This window comes from Peromyscus eremicus, chromosome 6 (assembly GCF_949786415.1).
Source record: "Peromyscus eremicus chromosome 6, PerEre_H2_v1, whole genome shotgun sequence".
NCBI lineage: Eukaryota > Metazoa > Chordata > Mammalia > Rodentia > Cricetidae > Peromyscus > Peromyscus eremicus.
The window spans coordinates 18,375,139-18,385,053 of NC_081421.1; the positions used below are offsets into that span (position 1 = coordinate 18,375,139).

A 9,915-nucleotide genomic window follows, 5' to 3' on the forward strand; every position below is an offset into this window, starting at 1 on the left:
GTTACAGAGCACCAAAATTGCAATGCTCCAGCAGTCTCCTTGATAGCCACAGCTACATCACTCCAGTAGTTTGATTAATACTTAGGAGATCTTGAAAGTCATAAGATAGGTCCTCTATGTGAACAGTTATTTGTGCTATGGGTGCTTCTCACACTCCTAATGTGTTCATGAAACATTCTCTACTAGAGCATTAGCCACCTCAGAAGTATAATCTTGGTTGTCTCAAGAAGACAACAGAAAGTCCCCATCTCACAGACAGCAAGGCTAAGTGTGAGAAGCTACTACATACAGCAAAAACTGCTCTGGCATACATCCAATCCATTTTCAGCACCAGCATAAATTACAGAAAACACAAGTACCCACAGACTCAACCGACCTTCACTCTACCCCATGTACAACCAAAAGTCTCCAAATTTCAAGGACCAAAAGAGAAGCTACTTCATCTTCCTTGCTTTATCTTTCTCCTTTTTAGCCATCCTTTTCCTTCTGGCAGCATTACTACTTTATCCCAATTAATTTTTGTTTAATTCTCCTTAATGCAATTATCCAATTTTGCTCATTATCAAGCATGATTTTTTCTCATTTTTTTCAATTTAGCCCTATTTCTCCATTTTGTTCTATTATATATTTCAACATATTTTGATATTATCTTCTTGGTTTTGCCTTTAAAATCTTTCTCATTGTTGGAAAAGCTTTTCTTTTTCTTATCTCTTGCTCTTTTTCTCTCTGTGGCATCATCTTCACAACTCTTCTTTTTCTTTTTATTCTTATCCATGCTTCTCCTCCATGTTGCCCTTTTATCTCACTATTTACTGTTTCCACACTTAATCTAAGTCATTTTTAACTTCATAGTACTTTATACACTAGTCTTGAGGTTTTTCTACTTTAAGATCATTAGTGATATATTAGTTGTATTTGTCAACTTTAAGTGTTTCTTATGTGGTTTGATTGTGTTACTGTTATAGCAGTTTTTTCTCCTCTCTGAGAGGGATTGTGCATTAGGTTCTCAAGAGTAAGCCATTTCAATGAGAAGATTAACCAGAAAAAAAATCAGAAGAGATGTTCACACCAACAGATGCACAAGTCTCAACAGAAAGAAACTCAACATGATTCTTTAATAATCCTTCAACTACTGAGTCCAAAGATACAGGTAAAATTTTAAATTTCAAAAGTTTACTAATAAAAATAATCAGTGACCTCCAAAAGGATACAAATTAGCAGATCAATTCAACCTAGGTCTACATAGTGAGGTCCAAGCCAGCAAAAATTACAGAGTTAAACTATGTCCTGAAAAACAAATAACAACAAACAATAAGGTCTACAAAACAAAACAAAAAATAAACAACAACCAAAACAAACCACTAGATAATAAAGCCAGAAATGTGGCTCAGATCTCTGAGCATTTGGGAAGTGGAGGCCAGTTTAAGAGTTCAAGGCCAGCCTCATCCATATAGTAATTCAAGGCCAGGCTGGCTATCTGACTGCTGCATAAGTAGGTGAGAGGGAGAAGGAGAGAAAACACAGGAGAGAAGGAGGTGGTGGAGAAAAGGGAACAAATGAATGAATAAAAATAGATGATTGAGAACCATTCTCTTCACCAAAAAGATGGTCAATTTAAAAATATCCTGTCATATAAAATCTTTCAAACAAGTCTTTTCATAATAGTTACTTGGAAAAAAAAAGACATTTCCCCATAAACTTGTAGTTCAGAAGCCTAAGCATGTATCAGAATCCCCCAAGGACTTGCTAAAGTTTTCCTATACCTTTATCTAGAGGTTTTGATTCAGTAATCTTAGAAAGAGTTACAGAGACTGCAACTGTTCCTTGAGACAGAGCCTGCCAGCACCTGACTGGATTAAGAGGTGAGTCTTTATCCTCATATCCAAACACCCCAGCCCCTAGGCTTTGGGCCCAGGGGCACAAACCTGCACCCCTAAACCTCAACCCATTGCAGTTCCAGTTCCAGGCCAATTGGCAGGCAGACCTCCTGCACACATGTCTGCTGTGGGATGGTCTGTATGTCAAAACTGTTGCTCTGATTGGTCAATAAATAAAACACTGATTAGCCAGTGGCCAGGCAGGAAGTATAGGCGGGACTAACAGAGAGGAGAATTGAGAGAACAGGAAGGTGGGAGGAGACACTGCCAGCCGCCGCCATGACAAGCAGCATGTGAAGACGCCGGTAAGCCACGAGCTATGTGGCAAGGTATAGATTTATAAAAATGGATTAATTTAAGATGTAAGAACTAGATAGCTAGAAGCCTGGCACGGCCATACAGTTTGTAAGCAATATAAGTCTCTATGTTTACTTGGTTGCGTCTGAGCGGCTGTGGGACTGGCAAGTGGCAGAGATTTGTCCTGACTGTGAGCCAGGCCAGAAAACTCTAGCTACACAGGTCAGACTACTCCCATGCCCCATCAGACCCTGTAACCCAAGCCCCACCCCTCCCAAATCCCACCCACCCTCCAAGACTGCAACTGTTCCCTGAGACAGGGCCTGCCAGCACCCAAATGGACTAAGAGGCCAGTTGACAGGCAGACATCCTGCAGACAGGTCAGACTACCACCACCTACCACATGGTAAGACTGCAGCTACTCCCTGAGACAGAGCCCACTAGTACCAGGTGGACTAAGAGCTGATCCTGAGACAAAAAGTCCATCAGCATCGACTAGATCAAGAGCTGCCACTGGATCAAGAGTATCAATTAGACCAAGAGAGGCTCCCCTGACACAGACACCACTTTCACCAAGTGGAGAAAGAGATGGGTAGACACCAGTGCAAAAATGCAATCAACAATATGAAAACCAATATGGCTCCATCAGAACCTACATCAGCAAGACCTGAACATCACAACACAGAAGAACAGAAGATATCTACCATAAAAATGACTTTAAGAAGATATTAGAGATCTTAAAAGAGGAAATGAAAAATATCCTTAAAGAAATCAAGGAAAAGTCAAACAAAAAAATGGGAAGAAACCAGTAAATCCCTTGAAAAACAAGAGAAAGCAATTAAACAAATGAGGGAAACAGTTTAAGATTTCAAAACTGAAATGGAGTCAATAAAGAAGACACAAATTGAGGTAATGCTGGAAGTGGAAAATCTGAGTAAATGAACAGGAACTACAGATGCAAGTATAACCAACAGAATGCAAGAGATGGAAGAGCAGATCTCTGGCATTGAAGATATAGTAGAAGAAATAGATTCATCAGTCAAAGAAAACACTAAAACCAACAAAGTCATGACCCAAAATGTCCAGGAAATTTGGGACACCATGAAAAGACCAAACCTAAGAATAAAAGGGATCGAAGAAGGAAAAGAATACCAACTCAAAGGCACAGAAAATATATTCAACAAAATCATAGAAGAAAAATTTCCCAACCTAAAGAAGGAAATGCCTACAAAAATACAAGAAGGTAACAGAACACCAAATAGACAGGATCAAAAAAAAAGTCCCCTCGCCACATAATAATCAAACCACTAAACATACAGAATAAAGAAAAAATATTAAGAGCTTAAAAGGAAAAGGCCAAGTAACATGTAAAGGCAGACCCATAAGAATAACACTTGACTTCTCAATGGAGACTCTAAAAGCCAGAAGGTCCTGGACAGATGTTATGCAGATACTAAGAGACCATGGATGGCAAACCAGACTATTATACCCAGCAAAACTCTCAATCAACATAGACAGAGTAAACAAAATATTCCATAATAAAAACAGATTTAAACAATATCTCTCCACAAATCCAGCCCTACAGAAAGCACTTGAAGGAAAAATCCAACATAAAGAAGTTAGATACACCCATGAGAACACAGGCAATAGATAGTCCCATACCAACAAATACCAAAGAAGGGAAACATACAACATTACCACCAAAAAATAACAGGAACTAACAATAAATGGCCATTAATATCTATCAATATCAATGGACTCAATTCACCTATAAAAAGACACCGGCTAACAGAATGGATACAAAACAAAATCCAACCATTTGTCACATACAAGAAACACAACTTCAAAGACAGACACCATCTCAGAATAAAAGGCTGGGAAAAGACATTCCAATGAAATGGATTTAAGAAGCAAGCTGGTGTAGCTATCCTAATATCTAATAAAATAGACTTCAAACTAAAATCAATTGAAAGAGATCAGGAAGGACACTATATATTTATCACAGGGAAAATCCAACAAGATGAAGTCTCAATTCTGAATATTTATGCCCAAATACAAGGGCACCGACATTTGTAAAAGAAACATTACTAAAGCCTAAATTGCACATCAAACCCCATACACTAGAAGTGGGAGACTTCAACACCCCACTCTCACCAATGGACAGGTCTGCCAGACAAAAACTTAACAGAGAAATAAGGGAACTAACAGACATTATGACTCAAATAGACTTAATAGATATTTACAGAATATTCCACCCTAACACAAAAGAATATACCTTCTTTTCAGCTCCCCATGGAACCTTCTCCAAAATTAGCCACATGCTTGGTCACAAAGCAAGTCTAAACAGATACAAAAAAATTGAAATAACCTACTGTGTCTTATCAGACCACCATGACATAAAGTTAGACTTCAACAACAACAAAAATTACAGAAAGCATACAATCTCATGGAAACTGAATAATGTCCAATTGAATCACCAATGGGTCAAGAAAAAAATAAAGAAAGAAATTAAAGATTTCTTAGAATTCAATGAAAATGAATGTACAACATTCCCAAACTTTTGGGCCACCATGAAAGCAGTGCTAAGAAGAAAATTCATAGCTCTAAATGCCACATAAAGAAGTTGGAGAAAGCCGGGCGGTGGTGGCGCACGCCTTTAATCCCAGCACTCGGGAGGCAGAGCCAGGCGGATCTCTGTGAGTTCGAGGCCAGCCTGGGCTACCAAGTGAGTTCCAGGAAAGGCGCAAAGCTACACAGAGAAACCTTGTCTCGAAAAACCAAAAAAAAAAAAAAAAAAAAAGAAGTTGGAGAAATCTCACACTAGTGACTGAACAGCACAACTGAAAGCTCTAGAATAAGAAGAAGCAAACTCACCCAGGAGAAACAGATGCCAGGAAATAATCAAATTGAGGGCTGAAATAAATAAAATAGAAACAAAGAGAACAATACAAAGAATCAATGAAACAAAGAGTTGATTCTTTGAGAAAATCAACAAGATAGATAAGCCCTTATCCAAATTAACCAAAAAGTAGAGAGAGAACATCCAAATTAACAAAATCAGAAACGAAAAGGGGGACATAACAACAGACAACGAGGCAATCCAGAGAATCATCAGGTCATACTTCAAAAACCTCTGCTCCACAAAATTGGAAAATCTAAAAGAAATGGACGATTTTCTGGATAGGTACCCCATACCAAAGTTAAATCAAGACTAGATAAACTATTTAAATAAACCAATAACCCCTAAGGAAATAGAAACTATCATTAAAAGTCTCCCAACCAAAAATGCCCAGGACCAGATGGTTTCAGCTCAGAATTCTACCAGATTTTCAAAGAAGAGCTAATACCAATACTCTTCAAATTGTTCCACACCATAGAAACAGAAGAAACATGACCAAATTCTATTTATGAGGCTACAGTTACCCTGATACCCAAACCACACAAAGATGCAACAAAGAAAGAGAACTGCAGACCCATCTCCCTCATGAACATTGATGCAAAAATACGCAATAAAATACTGGCTAACCAAATCCAGGAACACATCAAAACAATTATCCACCTGGCTTCATCCCAGGGATGCAAGGATGGTTCAACATACGAAAATCTGTCAATGTAATACACCATATAAAAAAACTGAAAGAAAAAAACCACATGATCATTTCATTAGATGCTGAAAAAGCCTTTGACAAAACCCAACACCCCTTCATGAAAAAGGTCTTGGAGAGATCAGGAATACAAGGGACATATCTAAACATAACAAAGGCAATTTACAGCAAGCCCACAGCCAACATCAAAGTAAATGGAGAGAAACTCAAAGTGATTCCACTAAAATCAGGAACAAGACAAGGCTGTCCACTCTCCCCATACTTATTCAATATAGTACTTGAAGTTCTAGCTAGAGCAATAAGACAACAAAAGGAGATCAAGGGGATACAAATTGGAAAGGAAGAAGTCAAACTTTCATTATTTGCAGACAATATGATAGTATATATAAATGACCCCAAAAATTCTACCAGGGAACTCCTACAGCTGATAAACTCCTTCAGCAAAGTGGCAGGATACAAAATTAACTCAAAAAAATCAGTAGCCCTCCTATATACAAATGAAAAGGGGCTGAGAAAGAAATCAGAGAAACATTATTCTTTACAATAGCAAAAAATAATATAAAATACCTTGGGGTAACTCTAGCTAAGCAAGTGAAAGACCTGTATGATAAGAACTTTAAGCCTCTGAAGAAAGAAATTGAAGAAGATGTGGGGCATACATGAGCTGCAAAGAGGGTGCCGAAAGAAATTTAGATAAATAGAGCTTAAGCTTTAAGCTGTTTGTGCAGACAGTGGATATAAATGGTACCAGAGGAAGTTAGTTAAAGCTGCTTGTACAGAGAATAGATACAAAGGATGGCTAAAAGGAAGTTAGCTTGGGTTGTTTGTATGGAGATTAAAGACAAATAGTGAGAAAGGAAGTTGGCTCAAGTTATTTATGCTAAAAACAGGAGATGATGTCAAGACATAAACAACTTGTAAATAGGGTGATCTTTAAAATGATTGGTTGGTTCCTTCACCCCCTCCTAGGGTTCTGAGGTTTTCTGGTATAAAAGAGGCTTACTGCCCATCAATAAACAAGTTCTTGCTTGACTTGACTCCCCGCTGCGTCTGATTGTCTGTGGGTAAGAGGGAGGCCGGCGAATGGGCAAGTGGTGCGCACTTGCCTTTCCTTGGTTCCAGGCCACCTCTTCACAGGTGACCTAAGTTCCCAGTGGGGCAGGTCCCCACAAGAAGATATCAGAAAATGGAAAGATCTCCCATGCTCATGGATAGGTAGAATCAACATAGTAAAAATGGCAATCTTACCAAAAGCAATCTACAGATTCAGTGCAATCCCCATCAAAATCCCAACACAATTCTTCACAGACTTGGAAAGAATAATACTTAACTTTATATGGAAAAACAAAAAAACCTAGGATAGCTAAAAGAATTCTGTATAATAAAGCAAGCTCTGGAGGCATCACGATCCCTGACCTCAAGCTCTACTATAGAGCTATAGTAATAAAAACAGCTTGGTACTGGCATAAAAACTGACATATGTACCAATGGAATTGAACTGAAAACCCTGACATTAATCAGCACACCTATGAACATAAGATTTTTGACAAAGAAGCCAAAAGTGTACCATGGAAAAAAGAAAGCATCTTCAACAAATGGTGCCAGCATAACTGGATGTCAACATGCAGAAGACTGCAAATAGATCCATATCTGTCCCCATGCATAAAACTTAAGTCCAAGTGGATCAAAGACCTCAACATAAGTCCACTTACACTGAACTTGATAGCAGAGAAAGTAGGAAGTAGTCTGGAACGAATTGGCACAGGAGACCACTTCCTGAATATAACACCAGTAGCACAGACACTGAGAGCGATAATTAATAAATGGGACCTCCTGAAACTGAGAAGCTTTTGTAGAGCAAAGGACATGGTCAATAAGATCAAATGACAGCCTACAGAATGGGAAAAGATCTTCACCAACCCCACATCTGACAGAGGGCTGATCTCCAAAATATATAAAGAACTCAAAAAGCTAGACATCAAAATATTGAACAATCCATTTAAAAAATGGGCTACAGAGCTTAACAGAGAATTCTCAGCAGAAGAATCTCAAATGGCTGAAACACATTTAAGGAATTGCTCAACATCCTTAGTCATCAGGGAAATGCAAATCAAAACAACTCGGAAATAACCATCTTACACCTGTCAGAATGGCTAAGATCAAAAACACTGAAGACAGCTTATGTTGGAGAGGCTGTGGAGCAAGGGGAACACTCCTCCACTGTTGGTGGGAATGCAAACTTATACAGCCACTCTGGAAATCAGTACGGCGGTTTCTCAGAAAGTTGGGAATAATTCTTCCTCAAGACCCAGTTATACCGCTCTTGGGCATATACCCAAGGAACGCTCAATCTTACCACAAGAACACATGCTCAACTATGTTCATATCAGCATTATTCATAATAGCAAGAACCTGGAAACAACCTAGATGCTCTTCAACTGAAGAATGGATAAAGAAAATGTGGCACATATAGACAATGGAGTACTACTCAGTGGTAAAAAAAACAATGATATCATGAAATTTGCAGGCAAATGGATGGATCTAGAAAATGTCATCTTGAGTGAGGTAACCCAGACTCAGAAGGACAAACATAGTATGTACTCACTCATAAATGGATACTAAGTGGAGGGAAGGGATGGCCAGACTGCAACCCACAACTCCAGAGAGGCTTGCTAACGGGAAGGGACCCTGGGAGGGACACATGGTTGGCCCCGTGAAGGTGGGGTGGATGGGATCTGCATGAGTGGACTGGGTGTGAGGGGGTAGCAGAGGACAAGGAGTGGGGGATGAGAATGTGGGGAGATGGGAGGGTTGAGCTCGAATGGGGACAGAGTGGGAAGGCAGAGAGGAAGATACCATGATGGATGAGGACATCATGGGAATGGGAAGAGGCAGGGTGCTGGCAAGGCTCTCAAGAATCCACAAGGTTGACTCCACCTTGGTCTGCTGGCAGTGGTCCAGAGGGTGCCTGGACCAGTCTACCCTGGTGACCAGCCTAGCAAGTAACCTAGCTGTCATTATAGAGCCTTTGTCCAGTGACAGATGGAGGCAAATACAGAGATCCATGGCCAGGCACCAGGCTGAGTTCCAGGAATCTAATTGATGAGAGAGAGGAGAGATACTGCAGGCAAGCAACACTGAGATCATGATGGGAGGACATGCAGAGATGATGGACCACGCTGATGGAAACCCATGAACTGTGGACTTGTGGCTAAGGAGCCCCCATGGGACTGGACTAGGGCCTCTGGACATGGAAAACGGTTGTTTGGCTCGAACTGTTTGGGTGGCACACAGGTAGAGGGATCGGGATCTGTCCCTGGTACACAGTCTTCTGGGAATCCAGTGCCTGTGGAGTGACACCTTGCACAGCCTTGGTGCAGTGGGAGGGGGATTGTACCTGCCTGGGCTCAGTGAGCAGGGCTCTGCTGACTCCCCATGGAAGACCTCGATTTGGGGGATGTGGGGATGCAGGGTGGCTTGGGAGGGAGAGGCGGGGTGGGAGGAGGGAAGGGGGGTCTGTGGATGGCATGGGGAGTGAGTGGAGAATTTCTTATTAAAGAAAAATAAAATAAAATTTAAAAAAAAGAGTTAGAGAAAGTACATATCAAGCAGATACCAATGGACCAGTCTGACTCCATCTTAAGTTTGGAAGTCATCTTATTACAAGATCAAAATAAGTTCATGACTGTTTTCTGTAAAACTTGTTTGATCATGTCTTAACCCATTTTCTGCAATTTGATATGTTTTAGACCCTATGGAATTTGACTAACTCCCTGACCATATCTACTCTGATAAGATGTTCCACCAAATAATGTTGAGGTGTTCTATGAAGTTCTTACATAACCAAAATTCCTCTGGAAATCCCCTAACCTTTGGAAATCTCCTAGTCTCACAGGTTTGAGTCTATAAACAAAACCCCACATTTCCGATGACTGAGACTGACCTATCAAATCCCACATTTAGGGAGAGGCAGTCACTGGACAAACTATATTGCACACATATAATAAAGCTGGCTATACATTTGGCTAATTTGAGTAATACTCTTTACTCTTGTTCAGTGGGATTAACTATACCAGATGTGCTTAAGGTTGCTATGCTTTCTTTTTATTATATAAATTTTCCTTTAAAATTTATAT

At 39.9% G+C, this 9,915-nt stretch overlaps 1 long non-coding RNA gene across 1 annotated transcript; it reads left to right on the plus strand.

The window, feature by feature from the left end:
- Positions 1 to 448: 448 nt before the first annotated feature.
- On the plus strand, positions 449 to 9,242 carry LOC131912963 (uncharacterized). Its single transcript, XR_009379771.1, has 3 exons — positions 449 to 1,150; positions 1,776 to 1,862; positions 8,803 to 9,242. It is a non-coding gene; the product is annotated as an uncharacterized LOC131912963 (long non-coding RNA).
- The last annotated feature ends 673 nt before the right edge of the window (positions 9,243 to 9,915 follow it).